Source organism: Bos mutus, chromosome 10, assembly GCF_027580195.1.
Source record: "Bos mutus isolate GX-2022 chromosome 10, NWIPB_WYAK_1.1, whole genome shotgun sequence".
Classification (NCBI taxonomy): Eukaryota; Metazoa; Chordata; class Mammalia; order Artiodactyla; family Bovidae; genus Bos; species Bos mutus.
Genome location: NC_091626.1, coordinates 97,806,018 through 97,827,856, shown reverse-complemented (window position 1 = coordinate 97,827,856; position 21,839 = coordinate 97,806,018). Strand labels below are relative to the sequence as shown.

Here is a 21,839-nt window from a genome sequence, read left to right as displayed (position 1 = left end):
TATCAAAGGAAAACACTAGATTGCAAGTATTTGGAATTATGGGAAATAACCCTAAATAAAACTCTTTGTAATTCAGGCATTGTGAATAACATCTAGGAAATGCTTTTGGATTCTGTAAGTTTTGCCTAGGAATTGTTTGAAAAGTCTGATTTAACACTCTGTAATATAGAAACCTAATTCTCACCAAAACCCTTTGTATTTCTTAGAGGCACAAATACATCAAAGGAGATTTCAATTTCTAACATACTTTCAAATCATAAATAGTGCTATCAGTTTGAACTCTGTGATATCCTGGTGGGCTTATCACTCACTTGGTGTGACTCTGATGCTGCCAGTGGCAGAGCGTAATTCTTGAGCTTGACCCTCTTTCCCTGATTCCCAGGATATTCTAGCAAAATAGCATTCCATCACTCCTTAGACTAGAACAGCATTAAAGTAACTGTGATTGCATTTAGCATTTGAATACAGGAAAAGATGATGAAGGTGGCAGAATGTGTCATCTCAAAACATGCCACTTTGGGGACTTCCTTGGCGGTCCAGTGGTTCAGGCTCTGCACTTCCACTGCAGGGGGGATGGGGTTCATCCCTGGTAAGATCATGGCATCTGGTCCCATCACTTCATGGGAAATAGATGGGGAAACAGTGGAAACAGTGTCAGACTTTATTTTGGGGGGCTCCAAAATCACTGCAGATGGTGATTGCAGCCATGAAATTAAAAGACGCTTACTCCTTGGAAGGAAAGTTATGACCAACCTAGATAGCATATTCAAAAGCAGAGACATTACTTTGCCAACAAAGGTCCGTCTAGTCAAGGCTATGGTTTTTCCAGTGGTCATGTATGGATGTGAGAGTTGGACTGTGAAGAAAGCTGAGCGCCGGAGAATTGATGCTTTTGAACTGTGGTGTTGGAGAAGACTCTTGAGAGTCCCTTGGACTGCAAGGAGATCCAGCAAGTCCATCCTAAAGGAAATCAGTCCTGAATATTCATTGGAAGGACCGATGCTAAAGCTGAAACTCCAATACTTTGGCCACCTCATGCGAAGAGTTGACTCATTGGAAAAGACTCTGATGCTGGGAGGGATTGGGGGCAGGAGGAGAAGGGGACGACAGAGGATGAGATGGCTGGATGGCATCACCGGCTGGATGGCATCACCAACTTGATGGACGTGAGTTTGAGCAAACTCCAGGAGTTTGTGATGCATAGGGAGGCCTGGCGTGCTGCGATTCATGGGGTCACAAAGAGTCAGACACGACTGAGCGACTGAACTGAACTGAAGGGAACTAAGGTCCCATGGGCCAAGTGGCATGGCCAAAAAAAAATTTTTTTGAAATGACACGTTGGCATAAGGGCTATTTTTAGCTAAAGAATAGCAGATGCAAGAATGTCATTCTGACCTTTCCTTTCCCCGCTGAAGGCAGGAATTAATACTCCCGTGTGAAAGACCCCTCCTGTAACAGAGAAGAGTGACCTTGCCTCCACACCGGTTCTACCCCTTTAGCTCTCACCTGTGTGCTCTGTTGTCTGTGCTGAGTCATGCTGGCTCTACACCTTTTGCAAAAGAATGTTGTCTGTAGCCTGAAATACACAGGATGGCCCATTCTCAAGGCTCTGACCTTTAAAGGTGTAACACTTTTCCATTCACATAGAGATTTAAAAAAAAAAAAATGTTGCAGAACAGAGAATAACATTTGTCTCATTGGAGGTTTATAGGAACTTTGTGACCAGACCTACATGGACATTGCAAGAACAAAGGATTCCGGAACCAAAAGTTTGCAACGATCAGCCACCTCCCCCTTCCCTCCACTTTCTTCTTATAAAAGAAGCCTGAATTCTAACTCAGGTAAGACAAGTTCTTTGGGACCCTCGTCCTCCATCTTCTCAGTCTTGCTGGCTTTCCAAATAAAGTCACTACTCCTTGCCCCAACAGCTCGTCTCTTGATTTATTGGCCTGTTGTGCTGCAAGCCATATGACTTGACTCAGTTAACGCTCCTGATAACAGGAGGAAAGAACCACCAGAGATGGGAAGTCAAGGCAGAGAGAAATCTGTACAAAAACAGACCTTGTTAAGATTACTCTCATCTCCCTTTAGTCTCACTAGTGCTGCAATTCATGGGATCGCAAAGAGTCGGACACGACTGAGTGACTGAACTTTAGCAATTTTTCCACAATTGCTATTCTTTGTTCAACCTAGCGTATGAGCACTGTGGCCTATTGGTTTCTTGGGGGGTCGTCTTTGTCCTCTGGAAAATCTGTATACTTTTCTCCTATCAATCTGTCTTCGGTCAGTTCAGTTCAGTTGCTCAGTCATGTCCAACTCTTTGTGACCGCATGGACTGCAGCACACCAGGCCTCCCTGTCCATCACCAACTCCCAGAATTTACCCAAACTCATGTCCATTGAGTCGGTGATGCCATCCAACCATCTCATCCTCTGTCATCCCCTTCTCCTTCCGCCTTCAATCTTTCCCACCATCAGGGTCTTTTCCAGTGAATCAGTTCTTCGCATCAGGTGGCCAAAGGATTGGAGCTTCAGCTTTAGCATCAGTCCTTCCAATGAATATTCAGGACTGATTTCCTTTAGGATGGACTGGCTGGATCTCCTTGCAGTCCAAGGGACTCTCAAGAGTCTTCTTCAACACCACAGTTCAAAAGCATCAATTCTTCGGCACTCAGCTTTCTTTATAGTCCAACTCTCACATCCATACATGACTACTGAAAAAACCATGGCTTTGACTAGATGGACCTTTGTCGGCAAAGTAATGTCTCTGCTTTTTAATACTGTCTATGTTAGTCATAGCTTTTCTTTCAAGGAGCAAACGTCTTTTAATTTCATGGCTGCAATCACCATCTGCAGTGATTTTGGAGCCCAAAAAAATAAAATCTCTCACTGTTTCCATTGTTTCCCCATCTATCTGACATGAAGTGATGGGACTGGATGCCATGATCTTAGTTTTCTGAATGTTGAGCTTTAAGCCAGCTTTTTCACTCTCCTATTTCACTTTCATCGAGAGGCTCTTTAGTTCTTCACTTTCTGCCATAAGGGTGGTGTCACTTGCATATCTGAGGTTACTGATATTTCTCCTGCAATCTTGATTCCAGCTTGTGCTTCTGTCTTATGTCAGTTTAATTCTCGGGGCCAGCAGAGACCCTAAAAGGGTAGAGATAAAGTTATGCCTCCCCTACAATATCTACATTTATTTGCCAAACCGAGCCACCCAGGATTTGGATAATATTGGTCCATCCCACGTTCCTGTGGTCACCTGCAGCTCTGAGGAACGCCCGCTGCATTACTTGACTGTAGGAATCACCTGGCGGTCCTGATGGTATGCCATTGCCCTGCGTACTATCAATTCTGGCATTGGACTTGCTGGGACTCAGAGCAGTCTGCCTCAAGCTATGACGCAGTGATTATTTTGAATTAAAGTTACCTAGGAAACAGCCAGTGGGGGGAAAAATAATATAAAAAGAAACACTACAACACCCTCTCTTTCCCCCCTGAAAGGAGGAAATAAATCTCCCATGGGAAAGTATCCTCCCTATGCCAGGAGCATAGAAAGTTTCCTTATCACCAGAGTTAAGGAATTCAAGGCTAAGAAAACAGTATAAACAATTTTTGTCACTTCTTCATTGGTCTGCTATCCCAAGCACAAGGCCCCTTGTTTAATCTTCACAAAAAAATTATTTCCTTGTCGAAAAATGATATAAACACAGTCTGCTTTAGTCATTCCAGGGGCCCTATTTCTATGAAACCTCCACGCATACAAATTAAGTTGCCTTTTTTTCCTTTCTCCTGCTCATCTGCTTTGTGTCAATTTAATTATTTGACCAGCCCAAAGAACTCAAGAAGAGTAGGGGGGGAAATATCCCCTTCCCCATGGGCTCAAACTACTTTTCCAATTTGCAGTGTGTATGTGTATGAGCATGAGTGTGTGTTGAAGGCTCCGCTAAAAATCAGTGCATGGCCCTCTTGCCTCTTTCCTCCCACTCCCCAGATACAGGAAGTGGTTTGTCTCTCTTTGGTTGTTTAGGCACTTACTGGCCAGCCCCTTCAGCATCTCAACTTCTGTATTCATTCAAATATTTACTGAAGGCCTTCTATGGGCCAGGCACTGGGCTAGGTGCTGGGGGATGGGCAGTCATGGGCCGTAACTTCAGAGAACTTACAGCCTCATGTCAAAGACAAACCTTATTCAAAGAATCACACAATCAAATATAGTGCCTCTAAGTGCTTTTTTTGAAAAGATATTTTTATGTGGACCATTTTTTAAAGTTGTTATTGAATCTGTTACAATATTGCTTCTGTTTCATATTTTGCTTTTTTGGCCTCCAGGCAAGTGGGATCTTGGTTCCCCAACAAGGGACTGAACCCGCACCCCCTGCATTGGACGGCGAAGTCTTAACTCCTGGACCACCTGGGAAGGCCCCCTCCAGGTGCTCTTTCTTCTTACTCTGAAATAGATTTAGATTCACATAGAAATACTAAAGACTTCCTGTGTACCCTGTGCTCAGCTTGCTTCAATAATAGTACCCTATGTAGTCACAGTACAATCAAAACCAGGAAATTAATATGGATACAATACTAAAGCTATGGCCCTTATTAGATTTCTCTAGATGACACCACCCTTATGGCAGAAAGTGAAGAGGAACTAAAAAGCCTCTTGATGAAAGTGAAAGAAGAGAGTGAAAAAGTTGGCTTAAATCTCAACATTCAGAAAACGAAGATCATGGCATCCGGTCCCATCACTTCATGGGAAATAGATGGGGAAACAGTGGAAACAGTGTCAGACTTTATTTTTCTGGGCTCCAAAATCACTGCAGATGGTGACTGCAGCCATGAAATTAAAAGAGGCTTACTCCTTGGAAGGAAAGTTATGACCAACCTAGATAGCATATTCAAAAGCAGAGACATTACTTTGCCAACAAAGGTTCGTCTAGTCAAGGCTATGGTTTTTCCAGTGGTCATGTATGGATGTGAAAGTTGGACTGTGAAGAAAGCTGAGCACCGAAGAATTGATGCTTTTGAACTGTGGTGTTGGAGAAGACTCTTGAGAGTCCCTTGGACTGCAAGGAGATCCGACCAGTCCATCCTAAAGGAGATCAGTCCTGGGTGTTCATTGGAAGGACTGATGCTGAAGCTGAAACTCCAATACTTTGGCCACCTGATGCGAAGAGCTGACTCATTTGAAAAGACCCTGATGCTGGGAGAGATTGGGGGCAGGAGGAGGAGGGGAGGACAGAGGATGAGATGGCCGGATGGCATCACTGACTCGATAGACATGAGTCTGAGTGAACTCCGGGAGTTGGTGATGGACAGGGAGGCCTGGCGTGCTGTGATTCATGGGGTCGCAGAGTCAGACACGACTGAGCGACTAAACTGACTGAACTGACTGAAGGGCTTTTTATTACATTAATTCTTTAGTAATTACACCAATCTTGGGAAGTGCATACTATCATCACCCCCCTTTTATAGATGCAAAAACTGAGATCCAGAACAATTACATCACTTGCCCAAGATTCCAGCTTGGAAGCGGCACAGTGAGGACTGAAAACCCCCCAGCCAGGCTGTAAGGGGTCTGCTCCCCACTGCTGAACCACACCACCTCTCAACACTCTCAACATTAGCCGAGCAGGTTTCCTTGTTCAAGCCCAAGAATCTTACTACAACAGCACTACAATAAATGGCTGGGAGCTATTAGAAGAAGCTGTAACTCTTGGATGCCACCTTTAAAGTCAAAACATTTGCTTCTAAAATCAAAGTCTGTTTCAATGGCAAAGGCTTCCCATAGGAAATTACTGTTTCAGTCACCACAGATAAAACAATGCTCTTGAGCTAACAAAGGCTGAGCTCTCAAACATTTCCCTCTGGTTGAAAACAACTTCAGTTGAAACATTTTGACTCTCAAAAGGAAGTTTCTTTGTAAGACACTCCAAGAAATGCAGGTGCAGTTATGGCACACTCCAAACAAAGCCTTCACAAAAGCCAACTTCCTCTCAAAATCATACAGTTTCCCACCGTCTCACTCCCACATAACTCAATGCCAAGGGAACTCTGCAAGAATACAGGTCTGCTTTGCATAGGAGAACATCAATCCCAAAATGGGGGTGAGGGGGGGATCAAAAAATGTGAACAAGAAAAAACACCTTTTTTTGCTCAAGTATGCATCTGTGGGATTTGTTCTTACTATCAAAATGCAGAAGTTACTTAAATGACATCAGAGTTCCCACTTCTCCAGTGCTGAGATGAGCACTTCTGAGCCTGTCCCAAAGGCAACTGCATGACTATAACAAGGAGTCTCTTTTTTTAAGGTATCGCTGTTAACATCAACATTTCATGATTCCATCTACAGCAGATTCTAGCTTGGGTTTGCTCTCCACTGTATTTGTCTTTCCTCTGATTTCAAGCCAGAAGTCAGGCCCTTTGAAATTGCTTACCTTCTGGATTTTGCAGCACAGAAAGCAAGAGAGCTGTAAATCAATGCCTCCTTTGCTTTTTGGGGGGTGGAAAGGTTGAAGAAGAGAGAGATAAGAACTAAGAAAATGTAGTGAAGAGGTATGTCCTCATAGTAAGAGTACCAAGAGAGAATCTTCCAGTTTGCAGTGTAGAGCCTTGCATCTCTTTCCAGCAAGACCTGAAGGGATGGACGGCTAACTGGTATACCTAGGGGTGCTGAGCCCCAGACACCAAAGCTTCAAGTCTCCTCAAGAGTCCTTTGCCCCAAATGTGGCATAGACACAGCGAGGATCTAAAGGAACATACAAGACAGACACCGGGGTCTCAGAGTAGCCAGTGGGACACAGGACAAGCAGAGTATTTCAGATGAGGTTTTGGAGCTTAAGGTTTCAAGATCTAACTGGAAAAGACAGGTGCTGCGGGGGAGACTCAGTAATCACTGAAATTTAACTTCTCAGCAGTTCAACACATGGGATAAACCCAAGTTGACTTAATACAAAGAATTTAATGTTCTTGACTATCTGAGTTTGTGAACTGACATTCACACCAAGTATACATTCATCCACTGGTTCATTTGACTAATAGTTGCTGAGTTACCATCGCACACTGAGAGGGGACCTCAGGACACAGGGGTTCCCCAGGCTCCCATGATCACATACTCACACATGTCCATCCTAAAGCAAGGAGAGGCTGCTGCAGCATCACCACAGGGAAGACAAAGCCCTGGGGTGTCTTACAGCAGTTGTCAAAGAAGATCCAAGTTGCACTCGGATTTATCCATTGTTAATATATATATAGTGTATGAAGTTCAAAATGATACATGTAGGAATTCGCTCCAAGGAAATAATCATGGATAGATTCAATGATTTTGCTGTGAGAATGATTATCTTACTGTCATTTATGATAGCAAAAGCCTGGGAACAACAAAAATAGGTTCCACTCATTGGAATACTATGCAGGCATGAAGAAGGATGTTCAAAGTGTTATTTCTATAGTTAAATACTTATTTGAATTTAAGAAAAACAATTTAGAAGAGCATTTGATAATGTGGAAAGGCATGTTAAACAACAATACATTGTTGTTAATATATATAAATCTGAGTAAATGTATTTTTTAAAATTTTTGTAAAATCAATATAAATATACATCTGTGTAAACATGTGTTGCATAAACAGGATACGGGTGCACTGGGAGCTAACAACAAAATATTAAAAGTGATTATTTCTACCAGCATCACCTCATGACATTTGTGGGCCTTAGGAAATCTTGCTTTCATGGATGTCTTCCTTCACCAAAAAAATGTTGAAAATTATATGTATTTGTTAATGATAATGTTACTTTATTTAGCTATTTATTTACTTTTGGCTGTGCTGGGTCTTTTTTGCTACAGATGGGCTTTGTCTAGTTGCAGCGAGCGAGGGCTGCTCTCTAGTTGCAGTGCGTGGGCTTCTCATTGAGGCGGCTTCTCTCAAGGTCTCGAGAGAAAAGGCTTCAGTAGCGACTCATGGGCGCTAGAGTGAGGGCTTCAGGAGTTGTGGGCACCGGCTTGGTTGCCCCAATGTCTCTGTTGCATGTTCCTTTAGATCTCCACTGTGTCTATGCCACATCTGGGGCAAAGGACTCTTGAGCAGACTTGAAGCTTTGGTGTCTCAGACTCATCATGTGGGATCCCCCCAGACTGGGGATGGAACCTGTGTCCCTTGCATTCGCAGGCGGATTCTTAACCACTGGACTACCAGGGAAGCCCTGAAAATTATATTTTTGATGGCACCAGTATAAAGATGAATAGAATCCATGCTAGATTCATTGTTATATGTTCATTTTTTTCTTCTTATTTTAAGAGAAATTGAAATGAAAACATTTTCAGGCCCTAGGCTGTATGCTTCCCAGAACTATTCGATATGGAATTACTTGATTTTTATTTCCTTCTTTTTGTCTGAATGCATTTTCTAAATTTGTCATACTGAAGACTTATTCTTTCATCATAATGAAGAACTATGTGAACAAATAAATTGGTAAACATAAACACGTGGCTTATTTTATGCAATGCCAACACATAAAACAGCAAACGCAGCCCGAGAGGCAGTGCCTTCCAGGGACATTACGTGATGCACATGGCCTGGTCTCGCCCATCACATGGCTTCCTGCTATAACTCACCACAAGACAAAACCTCTGATTCTCAGAACAAAGTCTCTCTCCTGCCTACCAGAGTGAACGGGTCCACACTCTGTACTCCACACACAAAGATGACACAGCGAGCCCACACTGGCTTTACTGCTCCAGGGGTGGAGATGCTCAGCTATGTTCCAGCCACTCTCTGGCCCGGTCCGACAAGCATTTAGACGAGAGGGCAGACTCTGGCAACGGGGGAAAGGCCCGAAGCAGCACTTCTGGTTTCATTCGTGGCACCAGTGTGTCGTCAGCTGCTGGTCTTTGCCCAACTGTGAAGTTTGTCGAGACTTAAGAGGTTTGATTGTACAAAGTCAGCCTTTCAAGTATGAGGTTTTAATTTATGAAAGAAGTGACAGTGTTAAGTCACTCAGTCAGTGTCTGACTCTTTGTTACCCCATGGACTGTAGCCCGCAAGCCTCCTCCGTCCATGGAATTCTCCGGGCAAGGATACTGGAGTGGGCAGCCATTCCTTTCTCCAGGGGATCTTTTCAACACAGGGATCAAACCCCTGTCTCCCGCATTGCAGGCAGCTTCACTTGTTTTTTTAATTTATGCATCCATGTATTCATTCCTGTGTTTGACAGATATTGATTAAGCATCTCCTCTGTGCCAGGCACTGTTCTAGAAACCGGAAACATGTGAACAGGTGGTGAACAAGACTGATACATTCCTGTTGTCACATTGCTGGAAGGAGAGACACTGAACCAGGGTGCAGAGTGCTTTAAAGAGGGAGAAGCAATGGGTGCCTTGTGCATGTGACAAGGGGACTGTGCCCAATCTAAGGAGGCCAGGATCCACCCTCCCCAAGGAATGAAAGTCTAAACCTAAGCATGGGAGGCCAGTAAGGGTGGGCCAAACAGGGAGGCAGAGGATCAGGAGAAAGAGGAACACACCAAGCAAAAGATGTACTTACTAATGCCAGAACCCAGGACTGGAGTCTGTGAGTCGCTAAGGAACTGAAGGCGTCCAAAAGGGTTGGTGAGGGTAGAAAAAAGTCAGGCTGGAAAGGCAGGCAGGGGCCAGAAGGATTATTTAACTCCAGTTAAGGAGCTGAGACTGTCCTTAATCCAATGGGAAATCATCACAGAGTTTTAAACAAAGGGGTGCTTTACTCCAGGGGGAAATATGGATTGCCTGAATCTCCAGTAGAGCCCTGAGTCACCAGTAATGGTTCTTGCATAAACCCTATAGTAAGGTTTGCCCTAGCCTGGTTTAGACAACTGAAAGAAAGCAGAGATGTACACTGGGACCTCTATGCCTCCTACACTCTCCATCCCAGGCTTCAGAATCACACAAACAAGGAAACCTTAAAACAAAATGGAGTAGAAGTGGGAATACCCCACTGTCCTGAGTACTCCAGATTTATAATATTAATACATCTTGATCTTGCTGGCATACGTCTCCCAGCTTTCTTTTTCTTCTTCCAAATGATCTTAACTCTTCTCAGCTGTTTGAATTTCCATATGACTTTTACAATCAGCCTGTCCATTTCCACAAAATAAAATCTGCCAGTATTTTGATTGGGATTGCACTAAATCTAAAGATGAATTTGGATAGAACTGACATCTTCATGGTATTATGTCTTCCAAGCTATGAAAATGATCTAGTTTTTGATTTGTTTAGGTTTTCTTGAATTTGTTTCAATGATATGCTGCTTCTAGTGAACAGGTCTTAGGTATGTTTTGTCAAGTGACAGAGGCAATAGGTGATGTTTTAGGCAATTGTAGTGGGCAAATATTAGAGATACTAATTAAAGGAAATAATGTCTGGGGAAAGTTTGCAAAATACGAAACTTAAAGCAAATCTGAGATATTCTTTCTCACCAACACTACAGGACACATCATTTTGGAAAGCCAGGATTCTACACGCCCGTAAGGCATCTTTCCCAGTAGCTATTGATTAACCAAGATGCTGAGACTATAGAATCAAGAACAGCCAAAAAAAAAAAGGGGGGGGGCGGACATCAGAGGCCAAGAAGAGAATTACTGGTCTGGAATAAACTCTCATTGAAAAAAAAAACCAGCTTCTCAGTCTGAGATTGAATTTTCCCCAATAGCCACCAGATGGCCTCAGAAGGAAAAAGAACTCAAAAAGCACATCCTTCGATCAAAACTCAGGGACTTAAGACACTTAATACAAGATGTCATCCAACCTACAAGCTCCTGAAACTACTGCTGAGAGTTAGTGTAGACTAGCGCTCAGTGCGAGCTGAGGCTCTGCTTCAGCTTCTCTTCCCCGCTCCAGTGTCACAAGAATTCCCCTGCACAGAACACACTAAGGTCAGAGCTGGCTTCTTCCCGGGAACAGTCCCCGGCGGTGCTAATGGCCTCACTTTCAGCTGCCTCTGAGTCTGAGCTAGTGACTCACAGCCGCTTCTCCAAGGCCAGCCTCACAGGCACCCTCCCTCTCCTGGCAAGCACTGCCTGCCACAGACCACAGCTCAGGTTCCCACCTCCTTCCTCTTTCCGCTGGTCTGGGGGAGACAATGGCCAAAAATGAAATCTTCAGGATATTAACAGTACTTCTAAAACACAAAAACGAGGCAGACGTTGTTGCTTTTTTACTCCTACATCATTCCATGAGAGTCTCTCGGACTCCTCTCTCTTATGATCAGTGTAACAATACTCATTATTCATGGAATCAACAAATATTTTTTTGAGCATGCGCCGTGTACCAAGCAGTTTTTTAAGCACCCGAGATACAGAATGAATAGCACTGTCCGTTCCTTCCTGCAGCTTATACCATTGAGGGGAGAGGTGACTGTGTCCTCAGGGTGGGAGGAAAAGGGCAGGGAATTGGATTTTAGAAGCCCAGGATCTTCGTGTGGCTCCCCCACCCCTCACCACCCAAAAGCAGACCCTAAGATAAGGATTTGAGAGCAGGTCACTTATTGAGGAAGTGATCCCAGAAGGCATATATGAGCAAATGGGGAAGTGATAGGAAAAGAGGAAGCCATGGTGTGTTAATGGGCTGGGGGGAGTGTAATAAAACTGTGGGCAACTGAGGCTCAGTCCTAGAGGTCCCTCATAGAGACTGTATAAAATGTGCCTAAAAGTATCCCATGTGGAGCAAGGAAGCTCAGAGGCTTATCCACCGACTCCCACCCTTGATCATTCGAGGGTCACTCCTAAGATCCTCACTCCCTGATAGCTCAGGCAGAGAGGCAGGAGGCCATGAGCACATGCAGGAGCTGTCTGCAGGTGACCTCTGAGATGAGAGACATGGGTGTGGGTAGCACCAGCAGTATCTGCTACTCCCGGTCATCTCGTTTCCTTAGAAGCCCAGCACCCAGAGCGGCAGGTGCACAGCAGGCATTCAGCAAATATATGTAGAGTAACTGGATAGGGCTTCTCGGGTGGCTCAGATGGTAAAGAGTTTGCCTGCAGTGTGGAGTGCCAGGTTGATTCCTGGAAGATCTCCTGGAGAAGGCAATGGCTACCTGCTCCAGTACTCTTGCCTGGAGAATCCCATGGATAGAGGAGCCTGGTGGGTTATAGTCCATGGGGTTGCAAAGAGTCTAATACAACTGAGCGACTAACACAGACAAACACACACACACAACACACACACACACACACACAGATGTTTTATTATATAAAAATCTCTTTAAAGCGGCCCTAGAGTCATCAGGCTGAGTGCCGAAGAATTGATACTTTTGAACTGTGGTGTTGGAGAAGGCTGTTGACAGTCCCATGGACTGCAAGGAGATCCAACCAGTCCATCCTAAAGGATATCAGTCCTGAATATTCATTGGAAGGATTGATGTTGAAGCTGAAACTCCAATACTTTGGCCACCTGATGCAAAGAACTGACTCACTGGAAAAGACCCTGATGCTGGAAAAGATTGAAGGCGGGAGGAGAAGGGGATGACAGAGGATGAGATGGTTGGATGGCATTACCGACTCAATGGACATGAGTTTGAGTAAGCTCCGGAAGTTGGTGATGGACAGAGAAGCCTGGCGTGCTGTAGTCCATAAGGTTGCAAAGAGTCAGACATGACTGAGCAACTGAACTGAACTGAGAGTCATCAGGAGGAAGGACACTGACCTTGGGAACTTGAACTTGGAAATAGTAGGCTTAAAGCACATTAAGCTGTATGATCTTGGGCAAGTCCTTCCGCTTTCAGAGCTCAGTCTTCACAGTCATAAAAAGGAGACTCTCATATCTGCTTTGCTTGTCTCACTGGACTGTAATGAGGAGCCAATGAGAGACACGCTGTGAAAGGACCTTGGAACACCAGAACATGCTAGAATGATCTTTCTTGTGGAAAAAGCCTGGAATGGAATGGGATCTGAAAAAGTCGATTCATGGTCAAGTAAATTCTGTGTCTCTTCCCTCACTTTTAAAACAGGCACAGTGATAATCAGGCCACAGCACGTTTCAGAGTGCTGTGACGGGGCTCATGAGGCAAGACGATGGATTCCGTGGGTGCCACTTCCTTCTGAAACTCTACAAAAATGGCAACAAAGGGATGTGGATTTTTAAAGGAGGGAATCAGAAACTCACGATGACAGAGCAACAGGAGAGGAAGTGACAGCAACAAAACGTTGGACACCGGAAAGCAAATGGCCAAAGAGCTGACAGCTTAGCCAGTAGAGAAAGTTAAATACTTACATAGTGCTAGGGAAAGAAGGATCATAGCCTGCCCCAAACATCAGGCGCCAGAAATCTCTGGAAGTGAGGGTGAAGGTGGGGCAAAGAACGGGAAGATCGGCTGGAAGTCTTTTTAAGAAGTCAGAGCTCCAAATCTCCTCAACCCTGGCAGAAACTCTGGGGGTGGCCCCGGCAAGCTGTGTTTCCACAAGCCCTCCAAATGATCCAGGGGCTCTCTGGAGATTGTCAGATTCCACAAAGATGCAGGCTTATGGTTGTCCTTCTATGGTCTTAGCTAGTTTACAACCCTGTAAGGATAGACGTTTAGTTGTAGAAAAACTGAAAGTAATGCAAATGTTTCTTAGCCATGAAAGTGAAAATTAATTTCTCCTATAGAGACACACTAGTTTTTAGAAAAACTAACCCCATTCTAAAGGAGATCAGCCCTGGGATTTCTTTGGAAGGAATGATGCTAAAGCTGAAACTCCAATACTTTGGCCACCTATGCGAAGAGTTGACTCATTGGAAAAGATTCTGATGCTGGGAGGGATTGGGGGCAGGAGGAGAAGGGGACGACAGAGGATGAGATGGCTGGATGGCATCACCAACTCGATGGACAAGAGTTTGGGTGAACTCCGGGAGTTAGTGATGGACAGGGAGGCCTGACATGCTGTAATTCGTGGGGTCGCAAAGAGTCGAACACGACTGAGTGACAGAACTGACTGAACTGAACCCCATTCCAGTTCATTGCTCTATATTAAGTAGTTTTACATCCATTGGCAAATTCATCTCAATATTACTGATTATATGCTGCTGCTGCTGCTAAGTCACTTCAGTCGTGTCCGACTCTGTGTGACCCCATAGACGGCAGCCCACCAGGCTCCCTGGTCCTTGGGATTCTCCAGGCAAGAACACTGGAGTGGGTTGCCCTTTCCTTCTCCAATACGTGAAAGTGAAAAGTGAAAGTGAAGTTGCTCACTACGTGGCTCCTCCGTCCATGGGATTTTCCAGGCAAGAGTACTGGAGTGGGGTGCCATCGCCTTCTCCGACTGTTTATATAATTCTGTTCAAATTTTCCCTCTAACTGGTTTTAACAACTTCCTAGTTCTCTCATTATATAACAAATAAATCTTTAACACATAGTCATTTTATACATGTATGACAGCTGTTTTTATCTTTTTGAAAAGTATGCTTTAGCACATGATTCTCAAAGTGAAGCTCTGGACCAGCCACAGCAGCACCTGGGAACTTGTTAACGATGCAGGTTCTCAGATCTCGTCCAGACCTGCTAAAGCAGAAATTCTGCGGGTGGGGCCCAGCCATTCATTCCATTAGGAGTCCCCAGATTCTGATGCACACTCTGACACTGCTTTTGCACTTCTACCAAATGCTACCAAGATGCTCCTTTAGTCCAATCAGGTTGCTTATTGAGGAAGTGATCGCTTGAGGCATTGGTGAGCAAATGGGGAAGTGACAGGAAAGGAGAAAAGTCGTGGTTTGTTAATGAGAGGGGTAAAACTGTGAGCAGCTGAGGCTCAGTCCTGGGGGCCCCTTGTGGAGATTATATAAAATGTGCCTAAAATTACCCCCCTGTGGAGCAAGGAGGCTCAGGGGCTTAGTAACCAACTCTCACCCTTGAGAAGGTCAAGGGTCACTCTCTTAATCTTTTGGACGAGCAGCATATGAGATCTTAGTTCCCTGTCCAGGGATCGAACCCCTGCATTAGCAGCACAGTTTTAACCTTTGGGCCACCAGGAAAGGCCCACTCCTAGGATCTTCACTTCCTGGTATCAGGCAGAGAGGGGCAAGAGGCCATGAAACCTTGGAACTTGACAGTCTATGTGGTCTCAAACATAGCTCTGCCTGTGAGAACAGGCCAGGATACTCTTTTCTCGCATCTCCAGGGATGCCTCAACTGTCCCATCACTCACCTTCTGTCTCCCTGCAGCACCAAGAAGAGATGGAGCTGGACATAACATAAAATTCAAGATTCCTTGCGAGGAATAATTTTGGACCTACCAGCACCTGCTGGTCTGACTCTGTGGGACTAAAACCCTCAAGTTTTGGATCTAATGGTCCCAAAGGGGTCACGATCCCAAAGAGAAGGGATCAGCATGAAGGGAAAAATGATCTCAGAACCCAGCCCCAAATGTGTTTATTTATTCTCTGCCTCCTGCAATAATAATAGACTGTTATTTCATTGCTGGCAGAGGCGAGATAACAAGCCCATTGTGCGCTGCTGATCTGGGGCACATATGCCACCCATTTGTCTTGCAGCCCAACTAGGCGCTCTGCCCTGTTCATAGGAAGCCCTCCCTGACAGCCGAATGCCACACAAGCCTGATAACTGCCCTTCACGGGGCAGGCGGGGGGGAGATCCACCAGAAACACGGCCTCCTCTTCCTCTGCACGATGGATGGGGTGGGAAGGGCATTCCGGCTACTTCTCACGACCACGGCCCAAGTCCTGCCGCTTAGCAGAGGTGTGAACTCGGACATGCTGCTTCGCCTCTTCTAGCCTCAGAATGCTGATGATAAGAACACTTTCCTCAAGGGGTGCCGGTGATGACTACAAAGCCCTTAACACAATAAGTGCAGGTGTTTGTACTCGGTGGTGGCATTAGCTGGGTATGGGGTGGGGGGTTGATGATGAAATAAATTTCCTAAAAGTTCCCTGGAAGGAGAGTAGGGGCCATAGGTTAAAAACTGGGCAATAAGTGCAGGCTGAACTAACTGAGGCCAGGAAGGAGCTGGCTATAGAGGACCTGCTCCATCCAGGAGAAGCCCACAGCTGGCACTGAGGTCCTGGGGCAACTCATGTGACTGTCCTTTGCTTTGTATGTGACAAGAGCGAGTCACAGGGCCAGTGGGAAGGCCAAACTGGAAAATCTGAGTGGACGTTCTTTGTCAAGCAGGAACACACTAATCAAATGATTCTTTTCCCATCCTTTATTTATCACCCAAACCCTTGTCTTATCAATGAGATTCTCCTAGGCCCAGCTAGAAGGGCTCTGCTTACCTAAAACCAGAGGTTGCCAATGGGAGTGACTGTCACAAGTGGGGACTTGCTTCTGGCTTCTAGCGGGTAGAGGCCTTGGATGTTGTGAACATCTCACAACGCACAGGGACAGCTCATCACAATCAAGAACCGTGCAGCCCCGACCACCAGCAGTGCCTAAAACCAAGCAACACTGCCTGGATTAGAGAGCATCTCTCCCTCCTCAATGCTCTCCAAACACCTCGTTTGAGCCTGTGTCGGGGCACTGGCCTGACTCTGCCAGGTGTTGTGGTTAGCTGGTGGCCTCCTGGGATAGTAGAAAGGACACAGCCTCTGAAACCTGGCTCTCAGTCACCTGCTGGCGAGGCCCCAGAAACAGTCCTTTAGCTTCTCTGAGGCCATCTCCTCATCTGACAATGGAACTTGGAATCCTAATTTGCAAGGTCATGGTAAAGATGATATAGAACTCTGTAGACAGCACCTGGCACGTGGTAAGTGCTCAGCAAGTTATAGGGTCTCGTCTTCCTAGACACAACCCAGAGGGCCACAGTAATGTCTTACATATCTTTACATCACCTATAGCATCTTAGGCTATGCCATGCACAAAGCAGGTGCTCAGAAATGGTTGGACTAAAGTGAAATCTTGCCTGAAAGCCAGGGCTCAAGAAATAAGCCTAACCCTCCTCATGGACCTATAGTCCGACAACCCATAAATGGTTTTGCTTAGTCCTTAGGATGCACCACTATTTCAGAACAGGATCTGCTTCTTGTTGCCACCAAGTCTTGGGTCCTTCCAGTGAGCAGGGAGGTTGAACTTTGATTCTTTCTGTTACAGCCAGAGCCTTGGCTAGTGCTTGGGAGCAGCTGCCACCATCCAGCCATTCCCACCCAGCTGACCAACTCGATAACCTGCCAGTAGCCAAACACCTCCAGGCCACAGGACGAGGAGAACAAAGTCAAAGGAAACGCCAATTTCCTAACAAAGGAGGGAAGCAAGTCTGGATAAGTATGATTTGCTTGGAAAGTGGGAGAGGCCACCACTCCGTCCTCCAGATTGAACAGAGCCTTCCTAAACACACACTCGTCCACATCTACCTACAGATACACCCAGCTCGGCCACATTGTGGAACAAGTGTGAGAAGCCCAACTCTATCCCTTTGCACTGTAAAGCTGTCAAGGGCTCATCTACTGCTGGCTTCTTCCCTGATACCGAAGACATCAAGAGAGGCTTCCCTGGTGGCTCAGCAGTACAGAATCCACCTGCCAATGCAGGAGACACAGGTTCAATTCCTGGTCCGGGAAGATCCCATATGCCTCAGAGCAACTAAGTCCATGTGCCACAACTGCTGAGCCTGTGCTCGAGAGCCTCAGCTTCTGAGCCCACATGCCATGGCTACTGAGCCCATGCACCCTAGAACCCGTGCCCAACAACAGGAGAAGCCACTGCAATGAGAAGCCCATGCACTGCAACCAGAGAGTCTCTCTCCCTCACCACAGACAGAGAAAAGCCCGGGCAGCAACAAAGACCCAGCACAGCCAAAAATAATTTTTAAAAAAAGACATCAGGGAAGGCATATTGGACGAGAAGGGAGACGATGCCACTGTGGTCCCTGCCAATAACAGGCTGTGCAGTTTTCAGCAAGTCTCGTCACCTCTCTGAGCCTCAGTTTCCCAACTCTGAAATGAAACCTGGACGAGCAGGGTCCTTCTGGCTGTGATATCCTTTGCTCTTTCTATGGCCAGTCGTGGCTTCACTCCCACGTAGACCTGCTGAATGCCATGCACACGAACCTCGATCCATTCTGAGTCCAGCCCTTGCTACTCTCCACGGTCTGGATCTTAAATAGGTGGCCCCAGAGAATGGCAGGGGCACGCGATCTCCCTCCCTCACTGTTAAAGTTCTCTGGAATAAGCACAATAGTCCTGCCCCTTCGCAGCCCCCCGAGGCCAGGCCAGGCTGCCCAGGAAGTATCAGGCAGGGTCTCAGACTGCAAAGATACACGGTGACACAGACACTCTGCCAGCCCCCAGGAATCCAGGCCAAGAATAGCTAATGCTCGCACCAAACATGGGCTTCTCTCTTAGCTCTGTCCGGAAAAAAAAATCTGCCTGCAATGCAGGAGACCTGGGTTCGATTCTTGGATCAGGAAGATCTCCTGGAGAAGGAAATGGCAACCCACTCCAGTATTCTTGCCTGGAGAATTCCATGGACAGAGGAGGCTGGCAGGCAACAGTTCATGGGGTCACAAGAGTTGGACATGACTTAGTGACTAAACCAACCACCACACCAAACATACACCATAATTTCTAGGTGTTTAAGCACTAACTGCTCCAGGTACAACACTGCTCTTAGCTGCTTTCTCCAAATCCCTTTAATTTCCTTAATAAAAGGAATCCAGGCACAACCATCCGCGAAAAGGAGAACTCCAATCCAAATCCCCTCCCCTGTTTTATCTCTGAATTTTCTTCCTTCCAGGCTCCCAGGACCCTCTCTGAGCTCACTGTCTGGGTCACATCAGCTTTGGCGCTTCCCCTGACCCACAAAGGACTGCATCTCACCTGCACAAAGCTTCCTTTTCCACGCAGATCCAGAGCAGGGCACCACTGTCTGCCAGTCACCCTGCACTCTCAACTACGGGGTAGTCTCAGGTGGCGAAGGAGAAAGAGTACCAACTCTGGGATTGGAATCCCAACTGTACCAAGTCAGATGAGTTATAATTCTCAATCTTTTTGCATCTTTGTTTGCTCATCTATAAACTGATATTAGCAAACCTACCTTCCGAACGTCCTGGGGATTAATGAGCAGACCTATAGTAGAGGCTCAGGAAAGGGTGCTATCTTTATATAGGTTTTTCACCAACTTGGCTGAGTAACACAGCTCCAGGCAAAAAAACTACTCAAACAACTTAAAACAGAAGCATTTTAAAACCAGAGTTCTGTTGGCACTCTATCGGAAGTGAACTGGATTCCTTTTGGACTAAAGAAGAGCAGACTCATTCTTCTCTGAGAACTGTGCATTTGATTCAGACAGATGCCAAATGCAGGGAGAACTCTGATTCTGTTGTAAGAAGCCCAGGATGGAGGTCAGACCCACGCTGACTCAGGTTTTCAGGTTATCTAAAGCAACTCACGTCACCAGTCAGACCAGATTGCAGTGGTTCTCAAGCCCAGTTACACATTAGAATCAGTCAGGGAGCTGTTCCAACCTATGGGTGTGCATGCCCCATCCCAATTTCACCAGAATCTCTGCTGGGAAGGGTGTGGTGTGCATGTGTGTGTGTGTGTGTGTGTGTGTGTGTGTGTGTGTGTGTGTGTCTCAGTCATGTCTTTGCGACCCTATGGACCATAGCCTACCTGGTTCCACTGTCCATGAAATTCTCCAGGCAAGAATACTGGAGTGGGTTGCCATTCCCTTCTCCAGGGGATCTTCGTAACTCAGAGGTCAAACCCAGTTCTCCTGAATTGCATGCAGATTATTTACCACCTGAGCCACCAGGGAAGGGCAGGGTATCAGTACTCTAAAGAACTCCCCAGATGATTCTCATGTGAGATCCATTAGACCAAATATCTCCATGATCCCTTCCAGGCATCCTGGAGCCTAAAATAATGTATGATTCAGAGTGGACACTTAGTATGCGTTTGCTGAATAAATGAATGAAGAGTCTGACTCGCCTTTTTGGCTATTTCCATATTCACAATGTATGGAATAAAAGAAGAGCAGAAAGAGCTGGATTCCAAGTAATAATCCCAAAGCAGTACTGTCTAATAGAAATTTCAGCAATGGTGGAAATGTTCTATAATCTGTGCTGCTCAGAACAGTAACTGTAAATGGGAGGTGGCTACTGAGTCCTTGAAATGCGGTCAGTGTGACTGAAGAATTGAGTTTTAAATTTTATCTAATGTTAATTAAATTCAAATAGTCACATGACTCTGGCTACCATATTGGACAGTGCAAACATAGAGTATCCTTAATAAACACATCTACAATGGTGTACTTCCATGTCCTTCTTTTACTGACAGGATCCCATTTTTATTTAAGGCAGCCCCTCTTCCACCACCATCTGCAGTCTTTTGGGGACAGCTAATGAAGTTGCCCTGGCCTCCTCCCACCAAGGGGTGAGCCCAAGACACAAGCTACGTCAACCAGATTCTCCTCTCCAGCAATTTTACTCTAGCTTCAGTGTCACAAGAACAGAAAATGAGTTGGAGCAAATTAATATCAGTTTTGGTGTTGCTATAAAGACACTGTGTATCGGTTTCCAAAACATTAGTCCAGAGTTTCACCACAGTGATATATGATGTGAGCTAGGCATCTGTGTATTAGTTTTCAGAACATTAGTCTGGAGTGTGATGATCACAACAGTGATACATGATGTGAGCTAGGCATCATTATCACCATCATCCTTGTCATCATCAAAGTCACTGATGTGCCAGCTCCTGAACTAAGTACTTAGGTTGCCTAGCTTCACCGTGCATCCTTTCTTCATCCGTAAAATGGGAATTAACTTGTCCTAACCTCTTCTATTTCTGCTTTATTGACTATGCCAAAGCCGTTGACTGTGTGGATCACAATAAACTGGAAAATTCTGAAAGAGATGGGAATACCAGACCACTTGACCTGCCTCTTGAAAAACCTATATGCAGGTCAGGAAGCAACAGTTAGAACTGGACATGGAACAACAGACTGGTTCCAAATAGGAAAATGAGTACGTCAAGGCTGTATATTGCCACCCTGCTTGTTTAACTTATATGCAGAGTACATCATAAGAAACACTGGGCTGGAGGAAGCACAAGCTGGAATAAAGATTGCCGGGAGAAATATCAATAACCTCAGATATGCAGATGACACCACCCTTATAGCAGAAAGTGAAGAGGAACTAAAAAGCCTCTTGATGAAAGTGAAAGAAGAGAGTGAAAAAGTTGGCTTAAAGCTCAACATTCAGCAAACTAAGATCATGGCATCCAGTCCCATCACTTCATGGCAAATAGATGGGGAAACAGTGGAAACAGCATCAGACTTATTTTGGGGGGCTCCAAAATCACTGCAGATGGTGATTGCAGCCATGAAATTAAGACTCTTACTCCTTGGAAGGAAAGTTATGACCAACCTAGATTGTACATTAAAAAGCAGAGACATTACTTTGCCAACAAAGGTTCGTCTAGTCAAGGCTATGGTTTTTCCATAGTCATGTATGGATGTGAGAGTTGGACTGTGAACAAAGCTGAGTGCCGAAGAATTGATGCTTTTGAGCTGTGGTGTTGGAGAAGACTCTTGAGAGTCCCTTGGATTGCAAGGAGATCCAACCAGTCCATCCTAAAGGAGATCAGTCCTGGGTGTTCATTGGAAGGACTGATGCTGAGGCTGAAACTCCAATACTTTGGCCACCTGATGTGAAGAGCTGACTCATTGGAAAAGACCCTGATGCTGGGAAAGATTGAGGGCAGGAGGAGAAGAGGATGACAGAGGATGAGATGGCTGGCTGGCATCACCAACTCGATGCACATGAGTTTGGGTGAACTCTGGGAGTTGGTGATGGACAGGGAGGCCTGGTGTGCTGTGATTCACCTGGAAAGAGCTGGACACGACTGAGCGACTGAACTGAACTGAACTGAACCTCTTCCAGC

General features: G+C 45.6%; 1 long non-coding RNA gene across 2 annotated transcripts in view; it reads right to left on the bottom strand.

Annotated features, from left to right (window-relative positions):
- LOC138989454 (uncharacterized) overlaps nt 1–21,839 on the bottom strand; it is a 30,509-nt gene that overhangs the window by 5,783 nt on the left and 2,887 nt on the right. The window lies entirely within an intron of this gene.